At 40.9% G+C, this 11,772-nt stretch overlaps 1 long non-coding RNA gene across 2 annotated transcripts in view; it reads left to right on the top strand.

Moving 5' to 3' along the window:
- LOC133150426 (uncharacterized) overlaps positions 1–11,772 on the top strand; it is a 33,961-nt gene that overhangs the window by 1,213 nt on the left and 20,976 nt on the right. For both annotated transcript variants that reach the window (XR_009713766.1, XR_009713767.1), the window contains exon 2: positions 3,738–3,894. This is a non-coding gene — a long non-coding RNA (uncharacterized LOC133150426). The remainder of the gene's footprint in view (positions 1–3,737; positions 3,895–11,772) is intronic.

The raw sequence follows: 11,772 nt of genomic DNA, 5'->3' as shown, positions 1-11,772 counted from the left end.
TAGACACTTTTCAGTTCAGTTCATTTAATCTGTCATGCTAAAAGCAATATTTGGGTTGCTAGTCTCTTGGAAAATGCACCTTTAGGCAGGTTTGTTTCTCTATGGGGGTGGATGAGCCTTTGTTTATACCTATCAGTGAGGACAATGTGATTAGAGGGCCCATCCTTGGTGTCTTAATGTCACTGACACTAAGAGATACAGAGATAACCTATCCTGTGCTGATCTCATTATTAACTGCTTAACTGTATTTAGTTGATGCCTAATGCGCCTTGATTGCTGCAAGATGTGTCAATTCATCACGGCTGTTCCTCTTGGGTCACTTGGTCAGTTGGCAGAAAATACAACCTTATACACTGTCGTCAATTCTGATCTTGCATTTAAGAAAATGAAAGAATTAAATGGGATTACAGAATTTCATTTTGTCCTTTTCCATCCCTATCTTGCATAACATTACATAAAACTTTAAATGGCTATAAGAGTCATCTTTATTTGCCTAATTAATATACTCAAGCTTCAACTGTTTGGCTCCTAAACTAATCATAACTAGTTGAATTCTTGACACAGAACAGACACGCAGTTGATATATCTGGGTCATTTCATAATTTGTCTTATGTAACATTAAATATAAATTTCAGAAGTTTAATTCATACAAATACGTAGATATAAAAACAAAAGTTATATACTAAGCATTGATTTTGTTACTATCACATGGGACAAGTTAGTACCACGACCCCACTAATTATATTGAGAGCTGTTCGTCACATTTTGATTTTCTTTTTTTTCCCCGTTCAGACCTACCCTTAATAATATGACCTGCCACAAAATTTCAAAATTAAGCAGAATATTGATTATCCGGGACAGTAAATTGTGGCCTATTGCTAAAATTGGATATTCTTCACATATTTAAAAATTCAGATCTACTGCAATTATTAAAACCTCTAATAAGTTTAATGCGCGTTGCGGGTGATTGCGCAATTCCAAGAGGGTGGACTATTTGTGTTTAAAATAACACGGGAATCTCGATGGTGGCGTTAGGTTCATTATAGTTGATAATTGGTTCCTCTCAACAGTTTAAACAGGACTGCCGCCAAATGTGCCTGCGGGTTTCTTGATAATAATGAGATTGTATCAGGTGTACGCTGACAAAAGCATCTTTGTCTCAACCGTCACTGATAATGCAACTGACAAAGATGTTTGACTCCTTTAACAATTAACCTGCACGGACAGACACCGTGATTAACGTGGAAGTTTATTTTCCTATTCGTCGTTTTACTCTTTAATACATGAAATGTACATTACTTCAAATAAACCGCTTGGTGGCGCATAACAACCATTGTTTGAGAGCTCTAATGAAGTGGGCCTGGTTTTACAAACTGCCTGCGTCCTGGCTTTGGGGCTGAATCTTGTTCATTGTAAAATGTCAATTGAGGAAAAATGTCTAAAAGAATGCAAAAAAAAAAAGCACAACAGCTCTCAATGCATCCACCTCACAGTTCAGAGGTAGTGGTTTTAAATCTGGGCCCCGGCCTTTATGTGTGGAGTTTCCGTGTTTTTCTTCTACCTGTGTAGTTTAAATTCAGGTGGATAAACTCTGCATAATGCAATTCATTGGTGGGACATCTGCCCATGCCTGGTCCATATAGTGGATTATTATTCTTTATCTATACCTTTTTCTTTTTTTTTTTTTTTTTTACTCTGATGATTGTTTTAACTGGTGCGTGCAAATGAACAATACCATGGATTTTTTTCATTAGGGTAATTTTTAGTAATGTAATTTTCTTAGACTATTAAGCGTGGGAATGGATAAAGTTGGGTGCTTTTACTTAATCCCAATGTAACCCTATTTATCTTTGACCTGGTCACCTTCCAATCTAATCTGCAATCTAATCTGTGTCTTTTAAAGCATATTTTTTCCCAAGTGCGCTTGGGAAAAAAAATAGTGGTAGTCCTTTTAGTAGCCTGACAATTACTTTTGTTGTTCAAATTGACAACAATCAATCTGCACAAAAAAATGCATTAAATTAGGTATCGTCACTGAGCCCCACCACTAACAGAGATTGATTTCTTAAATAACACAATAAATTCTTGAGTTTTGCGGAATTAGTCATGTTTATGACTGAAGATACTTATTGGAAGAAACAGATTGCTTCATTGTGTGGAGACTCGTGCATCACACGCTTAACGCCTGCTGCGACCGGTCTGTCCGCCTCCGCTGCTTCCTTCTATGTCATCATCAGGCATACAACCGACCGCATCGTTTCACATTAACAGGGTATTTTTAGCCCGGCAGACAACGGCTTGAGATTCTTCCAGCCGTCTGGGCTGACTCCTGATACCAGTAAAAACAATTCAGGCCATTTTGCCCACTTCCTCCCTTTAAGTAGAACAGTTGCAGTGATTGTCAGCACAACTTGCAAATGCATGACACTGTCACATGCCTAAGCCTGAGGTGCACGCTGAACCCTGATGAATTTCATTTGTTGGGTTGAAACATCAAAATAAAACTATTTTATTAATTTGATCTGGTCTCATCCAAAATCGAATTTATGTCAGCAAATTCTTATTGACACAAGAATCCAGTAAATTGTACTTTTACCCCCAAATCATGTTTACATAAAACTTTCTTCTTTGAGAATGCTATTCTTCTGTGCAGACGTACTCCTGTTTACTCTGGGTTAAACATACCTTGAGCCTTGAGACAAATCATTCTTCTCTAAATGGACTTGACAGGTTAATCAGTTATCTCCAAACAAAGGGATGGCGATTCTTTCGTGGAAAACTGAACGACGGGCTTCCTTCCATGGGCATGGGTCACCCAGGTTATCAGGGACATAGCGATCAATAGGAAGTGCTTTGGCCAATCACGTTGCGACATCGTTTCACGAGCAGCACACGCACGTTTCCTTCTCAAATGAATCTTTTTATGTAACTTCTACATGGGCTTCAGACAATTTAACTTTTTGAGCTTTCTTGAGCTCCAACTTAGACCAGAAAAATACATGGACACAACATGATCTTATTAAGCCACCTTTATGTTGTCTGAGCTTACTTGTGTCTGCAACACGATCATTTCTCAGATATGACCCGCTCTTTCTCTCCATAACTTTGTCACAAACGGCCTGTGAGAGGAGTTCTGTGCCTGTTCAATGGCTGCCTTCCTATGTGGTACCCTAGATGCCCTCTTGATGTTACTCAGCCGTTGGGTGGGTGTAGGCGTCATCTGCACCACCACTGGCTAGAATGACTGTACGCAGGCACACGCATTCTCTGTAAATTCAAGAGACAGACACTGATCGACTCATTTGCATGGCTGCAAATAAGTGATTTTGCATTGTAATGTGTGGGGCTAAATTTGCATTTTAATAACACATTGAATAGCAAATTTGAGAATCAATCGCTGAAACCGAGCCAAAAGCTTCAATGGGATGGAAGCACGCATGTTAAACTTCATCTACCTGTGAAAGTAGACAGATGAGGCAAACTGTAAGCTTGGTGCGACTTATGCCACACCAGCTAGCTAGCAACTGCTTCGACTAAACACTTTGCAGAGTTGCATCCAAGCGTTGCCTCTGTGGCCGCAAATAAACAAAATTTATGACAACTATTCTTCCCACAAAGGTATGACGAGGAAAGACAAGGAAGTAATACTAATTGTAAAACGAACCTAATATTGACACATCTATCTTGTTTAACACTGGAATGATGTGCTTGGTTGATTGCGTGCACTGTTTTCACAGATGTTTGGTTGAAACCACATTCAAGCGGTGAGCATGCAACTTTGAACAGCAAAAGAGCAGGCAAATTCTGGAAAATCACACGGACTTGCCTTCGAGCGACAGGGAAGCGAAAGAGCGACCCACGCGATGAGCAGGTTCTAGTGTGCATCCATAACAGGTGAGTTTCATTGCCATTTAATGTGTCGGGTTCAATCCACATTAGTTGATTGTGGCGCCACATTTGCTAATGACATGTCACTATCAAGCTGAAGGAGACATTCTTGTTCTGACACAGATGGTTTTAACTCCTTTTCCGTGAATGTCCATAAGCTCTGAAAGGCAACTAAATTAACACGACCACAGTCAATGCTGGCCTCTGCCCACTGTGACTATGGAAGAATTTGTGTGTGTGTGTGTGGGACCATTCATACAACAATACTGTTGGTCCCTCACAAGTGCTTGTCTAGCTTTTGGGGGAGCACAGCACTCCAGGAAAGAGACTCTTCACTTGCGTGATGCTAGAGGCCAAATGGAGAGCGAAATAAAGGAAGCAAGCTGGAGCTTATTTACTTGTTGGTTGCCATAACATAAAGGCTTTTAAGTAGCATGTGTTCCCTCTTGTTAATGGGGCAAAACAAAAAGCAAACGGTCAGAGGTCGTCATTACCGATGTCGTCAGCGCCCAAAACTTCTCAGAGCTCTGACCTTTTCACTCAGCACAATAATCGGCCCTTGTAGTGGGGCTGCTGTTCGAATGGCTAGAGTGTAGTCAAGCCATGCAGTGCATGCCAGTGCTTTAGTTTGGATTTCACAACTGATTGATTGATTGCTTGATTGATTGATTGATTGATTGATCATTGCAATAGAAAACATTTTATGCTTACGACTGGTATTGGATTTGAATGTTTGTCTGGATCGATGTTTTGTTTTCTGTGATTGACAGGTAATCAGTCAATTTTCCACATTTGGATCACCACGGCTACGTCAAATATTTTGACTGATGAAATTGGGACTAGAGGGTCAGCCCATGTATTGAGTCAATAACAATTTAATGAAGCGGCACAGAGCATGGAATGCATGGAAAGTCTACCCCCACTCAAAGAAAATGCCAGATTGTGTTGAGAACCTCCATCTTTCTCCACATATCTCCTGCTGTGCTCCAATATGACTTGAGGAGAGGGCACGGAGGCCGGCGCCGTCAGTGGGTACACTATAGTAGATGCTGTCGCATGGCCTTGCAATATTACTAAATACTAGCTGCCATTTTGGGGTTGCTGAGGAGAAATGCTTGCTTTAGGTTGGCAGGGAGTCGGGATTTCACAGTAGGTACTGCTTGATTAAAAGGGTTCCAGCACAGTGGTGAGCGGTGGTTCCCAACTGCTTGCATAACAGCAACATATATTACAACCATCAGCTCGGACTGGAGCGTGTTCCCACAACTACCACAAAATGAGGCGCCGCTTGAGCATGTGGCGAGGTAGAATTAAACACTGGAGGTCTTTTTAATATTAGCTGTCCTTAGAAGTGCAGCACTCACACTGACTGGCCAATATCGTTATGAGGCTCAAATTTAATATTTAATACCAAAACAACAAAAACTATACCAGATGTTTAATACAACCTACGTTGTATCTCACTTGGTCATAATGATGTAGCTGGTTTGTGTCCTCACTTTAATGTGATTTCTTTTCTTTTTTTTATGAAGTGAATAGTAGTTTGTGTCCTCGTGTAATGTGATTATTATTTTTTTTTTAAATGAAGTGAATAGCAGTTTGTTTATATGTAACGTCAAATATAATTTAGTCAAGAACATGATTATTTCAGTATGCATACTTTTCATGACCTGGGCTCAATAAATATTGGTGAAGCACTGATTTAACTGACCAATATTCATAATTTGTGTCTTTGGTGATTTTAGATCACATTTGAAATGAGCAGGCGATGTGTATTTTGCAAAACTAGAAAAAAACGAGCATTCACTCAAGGCAGTTCTGCCAGACCACTTGCAAGTACAATATGTGGGTTTGCACAAATCTTTTATCATTAACAGCTTCTAGGCAATTGGAACAGTTAAGACCTCTGCTTTCACTTGGCCCCCACCTTCTTCCCGATCTCACCTCAGGCCAGATTGTTTCTTTTGCTCCTGTTGCTTCACCTTCTCTACTTGCTCCCCTGCCGGGGGCCTTGTAAAGAACCTCAGCACTGCAGATCGTCTTTCCCAGGTGAGAGCGGCCTGAGGACCAGCTCTCCTGCAGAGCTACGGCACGTGCTCGCACACTGTCCTTTCTGTGGGTGGAGAAAGCGTCCTACTTAACACAAACACGCAGGCGTGAACATGCGCACATACCCACACATTTTGAAAGAGCACAACCTGCTCAAGAAAGCTTTTAATATGGGAGCCTCATCGGTGTTTTTGCGTAAAATGTCACACATCTCATTTTTCACTAAAGAATTCAACCACTAATATATTGCAGAGTTACGTTGAATGGCAAAGTAGGGAAGCAGGTCAGAAAACCACTGAAGTTTAAATCATTAGTATTAAACGCTACCGTTATAATAAGTGACAAGCACAGAGCGACTAGCGCTCAACTATTTAGCTCGCAGGCAAAGGTTTGGTCTACGTCTTTATGCAGTAGAAATGGCTCTCACAAACACAACTTGGTACTTGAAGGGGAAAAGGATTTCCAACGAGGAAGAAGCAACATACTGTTGAATACTATTATTACTTTAGGTTATTTGATACCACCTTTTGCTGGGCAGATTCATAGAGTTCTGTTTAAACTGCAGGCGAGGCTTATTGGACGACGGCAAAGTCAAATCAGACGGCCACTTATGTAGTAAATCATTAAAACAGTAAAATAATCTACCAGCAGCAATCGTCAGTTTATAGCAGAAAGCCAGTCAATGGCTAATGAGCTAGCAGTTCATGTCTAAATATTTAGTCAGTGCTCCTTGTTTAAAAATAAACAGCAAAAAGAGAATGTAACACAGATGAAGTAACACAGTTTTGATGCAAAGTTTTTCACTTGGATTTTTTAGCTTGGAAGTGTCCATGGGCCTGAAATAAAACGTACATGTTTTTTAAATAACCAAGTACAAAAATGAGATGACCACAAAATGTGCATTTTGCAATTTAGTTACCGCTCCATAAAATTGAAAAATATACATGAGGGGGGAAAAAAAAGGGAGATGCTGTCTGGTATCTCTAAGATGTCCCATTTATGATCTTAAGATCACCAAATTAGTGACCCGAGTAAACCACCAAACTCTGAAGAACTCCCAAGACATAAAAGAGACACACATAATCAAGAATGAAATATGCTTTAATATTCCTGTCAAGAGTTGAGGCGCAACAGTGGCAAGGCGACAGACGCGAGACTCAGCCGCTTCCTGCTGTTTGCCGCTTCAGTGGCGAGCTATTTTGTAGGTTATTGATGTGTGTGCTGACTGCGAGCATTCAAAACAACCACCCTGCTGCAACAGGTTACAAGTCCAACTTCCCACTCATTAGGCTCTAACTGATTGTAATCTGGCCTTTGAGAAGTAGTGGCCCACTATGGGGTTGTTCTGCACATGTGAGCGCCCCCACTGTCCCTTGTGCTTGTCCACCTCACTCAGCAGCAGGGTCGCGAGTACACACACAATTGGCTCTCTCAGATGTAATCATTAAAGCAGGCGGGAGAGCTCAGGCTCTTTATACCTCAAGCTTCTGTGGACCAGCTTGAAACCAGGCGCAGTGGTCACACTGCCTACCCAGTGGGAGAGCCCCTTCCTGAGCTGGCTATTGTTGGCCTCACCCTTCAGCTGCCGGCATGTGGTTCTGGTTGCACCAGCTTGATTTGTATGCCAAGGTCTTGCTCTAAAGCCAACCAGGCAGGGGTGCTGGGTCAATATTGGTTTTGAGTGCTTGAGGAAAAATGTCCAAATGTTAAATTCTATTGATGTCCTCCCACTGCTATTTGTTCCTGTGGCAAAAAGTGTGTGTGTGGGGGGGGAGCCTAGTGGGCCATTAGTGTAAACAGGGCTTTGTCTTACGGCTCAGCTTCCAGGAGGACACTGAGATGGCAAAGACCGCAGATATAAGGTCTGATCTGGCTTCAGAATAAACCAGCTGTAGAGATGAGGCAAGCTTTAATCTAAAAAAAAAGACACTACATATTGCAAATAGACACAAAAACTGGTATTTGCATAATGCATATGATCACATTCGTATTTATTCATTGATTTATTTACTATGTGGTCCATGTGTATGACGTTTCCTGATATAAAAACTTCCACAAAATTCTCAAACCTAGTTTGATAAACAGAAATACAATCTCCCAAGCAAGCAATGTGACAAGAAGTAACATGTTATGAGGTTGAGGAAACTATTTTTTCGAAGGGAGGTCATAATTCCAAAAGGTATTCTATGATTCTCAACACATTTTTTAAAATGTCACAGAAAGATTACATTTTTAACATGGGTGTGCAGATTTTTTTTATATTCAATGTAGTTCTTTGGCCTATATGGGCAGCTGAATGTGAGCTGATTAGTATTATTATTTGCTCTTAAAAGCTGGATTTTACCCGAAGCACCCCACTCGGCACACACGCGCACACACGCACATGCACGCACATGCACACCTACACACACACACACATACACACAGGCGCACACACACAAACAAATAATGGCATTTGCAAATCAAGTCACTTATGACTGTCTTTTGGTAAGGTCAGAGAAAGACCTGCTGTTTTATAGTGGTAGAGCCCTCTTCCTTTTGCTTTCTGCGCTTTCCCGTCTGTTTCAGCCTTTCAGGAATATGTGATCCTAAAATGGCCTCAATAACCACAAAGCCATAAAGTGGTTCTCCCTGACTGTTTCTACATCCTGGTCCTCTGTGCTTGCTCCTCCGGTCATCCCTGCTTTCTTGTTCCTGTTTGCCCTCCCAAACTTTATTAGGGAAGGTTATTGTGCTATATCACATGTCATTTCCTTCATAGGCAGACATAGTCTCAGGGAGGGAACGTGGAAAGAGCGATGAAAAGGCACAAAATAGTCTGCGATTCGTTCAGTGAAAAACAATTCATGATGTGAGAAATTAATGTTTGTATATTGACTTGTTAAGTTGCCTAAAACATCTTTGATAATGTAATGCCCTTATGACCCCGGTGTGTTATGCTATAGCTCTGCTAATGGATTACTTAGCACACAAGAGCTCAAACACAAAGTAAGCTTGTCAGTCACACATTGTTGCAAGGTGAAACACATCTCATCGGCGTGAGAGTTTGCAAGATATTGCTAATGGTATTGTCAAATTTAACACGCAACAACAAATCTCTTTACTTTGGACTCTTTAGTTAGACAATGAATACAAAGGAAAGATGCAGTCAAAACTATTTGAAGGCAATCTTGGATTTTAATGATAAAACCATTATTGATACTGGTATTTTTAGGATGAAAGGATTAAATTTAGAGGTGCTAAAAGATCCATAAATGTAAAAAAACACCTGAAACTCGCATACTTGTAGACCAACAAGGCAAGTCATGAGGTTAGCGGAGTTGCTTACTAATGCCATGCACAACATTAGACAAGCAAACAGACGACGGGGAACGTGCAATGCTCATCGTCATGTCATCATCAACATATCCATAAGCGTAAACGTCAAAATGTGTCAACAATAGTGCAAGAATACAAATGTACATGTCATGTTTATAGCTTGAAGGCTGTTTGTTGTTTTCCCAGTTTCATCAAGTGGAAGTCTTGCAAACATTTATGATTCCTAAAATGTAGGCACTTACACCACACGTGGTTAGCGACAATATCCAGCGGCAGTAGGTCCAGGTCACTGCTCCACTCTGTATTTAGAATTTCATTGAAATGCAAACTATATATATATATAAATATATATATAATTAAGGCTTTATTTTCATTCACCATAGCCCCCAGAATGATGAATGACTGATGACGTAGTCATGACGCGGTGCCCGAGTGGAATTTTATGTACTTAAAATTCCCATGACAAAAATCTCCAGCTGACGCAACAAGTAACCTTCTGCCACCTACGTGCGCGTATGTTCTGCATGCTCAAGAAACACTACAGTTGTGAAAAGGGATCACATGAGTAGCGACAGGCTCCAAACGTGTCATTCGTTGCTGCAATACACCAACACCACCCCACAGTTCCTTTCGGTCGGTGAACATAATGACTTGCCTACTGTAGTGAGAGCGAGCCACTCTCTGTACCTGCTCTGAGGATAAGCACAAAAGGAGGGGAAAATCACAATAAAAGGCACGGTGGCATTTGTAAGCGTCACACTTAGTGAGGAGTAATAAATCATGTTTGTCTCCCAGGCTACAGCTGCTAGGGATACAGTGTTTACGTACAACAGCCTGGTGAAAGCAAGCTTAAGAAATAGCTCCAACATAAAGATCAGTTGCTGCTTCAGGGAATTACTTGCTAATAAAAGACCTTCTTACTTGGCCAGACTAACTGAGGGGTGTCCAAATGTTTCTCGTTTTGGCTTTTCCCCCCGGGCTTCCTTCCGTCATTGGAGACTTCAGCTGGTTGAGTGAATGAAGCCGTCGTGTTGGGCTTTCAACTACACTTGACACTTCTCTGTGAATAATCTTACAGAGTGCACTTCTTCCTCACTGCGGTTAAATTGACTGCGGGTCTAAGTGCACCTTGTCAATTTGCATAGTAAGTGAATAACATCCAACGACATTGTGTTTACTTTTAATGAACAGACACTGGCTAGATGGGACGGGGGTGGGGGGCAGCGCAGGTGCCAGGCCAGATATTTGACTAAGGGGTATTTTCAAATTTTTCTTGGAATTGTTTTTTCTCATTTTCGCCCGTCCCTCGTAGTTAACCTAGAATGAATCTTTATCAGCCTTTCTTGATGAATTTCTGAGTTTGTAAAAAAAACATTATTTTTGTTTTGCAGACTCCCTGAGATATCCTTAACCCCCCCCCTCACAGCCACACAATTTTATCCACATTTGGAAAAGGCCAGATTGCGATTGAAAGATACATTTCGTTTTCTTCTCACATTGTCTCGACCCATATCCAGATTGGTCAATGTAGGAAAATCCAGTCTCAAGACAAACTGAATTGGAATGTGTATCAAATGAAAATGTGATCTTTGTGCACAAAAACTGGATAGTAAACAACTGTGTTTCTCAGCTTTTGCCAGCCAAATACAATTACACATTTATCAAGATTGGTGCGAACCAAGCTCAAGGTTCCCATTGAGTTAGGTGATTTATATTCATTTTGCAAAAAGGTCATTCACAAGGAGACCCAAAAGATCAAATCAATAGAGATTGTCACTTGTTCAACACGGTGTCCATCAACAGCCAGCAAGTTGACATTATGAGAACACAACTGTATGGAGGACATAAAACAAAGTGTTTGCCAAGGAAACAGCTGCCCATTCATTGCCGTCTGGAGTTTTGGTTTATGGACATCATCAACTTGTCAACAAAGACACGTCCTGGCAGATGACAATGCTCTAAGTATGAGGAGGAATACCAGGTTAAATGAAGTCCAATGTCAACCTTTTACTTGTTTTTATTGGGCAGTCAAGTGGATGTGCAGCTCAGCAGGGGCCGGTGTTGAAAGTGAAGGGATTGTTCTTTCATGCTCAGTGGCCAATCAAGCCTGTAAATGAAAATGCATTATTTGCATTTGTATCAATTGTTATTTTCTTTTAATATAGAACCATAGTGTATGCGTCAGTGCAACAAACGAAAGAACCAACACGTAGTGATGATGCTTCTGGTCGATAGGTCTCATTTTTTGGACCACTGTGCTGAATTCCCTGTCCTTTCTCGTGTTCACATTTTTTGGTCACATGCTGTAGCTTCGTTTTACTGTTTCCTCCTCTACGGCCAAGTACAAGAGACCTTTGCTTCTTTTTGCTTTTGTGGGTTTGCTATGTTTGGAACCCGGTGCATGTCTGCGTTTGGCATGCAGTCCAAAGCCATTTGCTGACTCACAATACAGAAAACTTGAATTGTCCTCAAGATAATACTGTAACATTTTCTTGGTGACTATTGGACACCATAAGT

Source organism: Syngnathus typhle, linkage group LG2 (assembly GCF_033458585.1).
Source record: "Syngnathus typhle isolate RoL2023-S1 ecotype Sweden linkage group LG2, RoL_Styp_1.0, whole genome shotgun sequence".
In the NCBI taxonomy this organism is placed as follows: domain Eukaryota; kingdom Metazoa; phylum Chordata; class Actinopteri; order Syngnathiformes; family Syngnathidae; genus Syngnathus; species Syngnathus typhle.
Note: the sequence above shows the minus strand (reverse complement) of the source record. Positions and strands in the feature narration are given on the sequence as shown.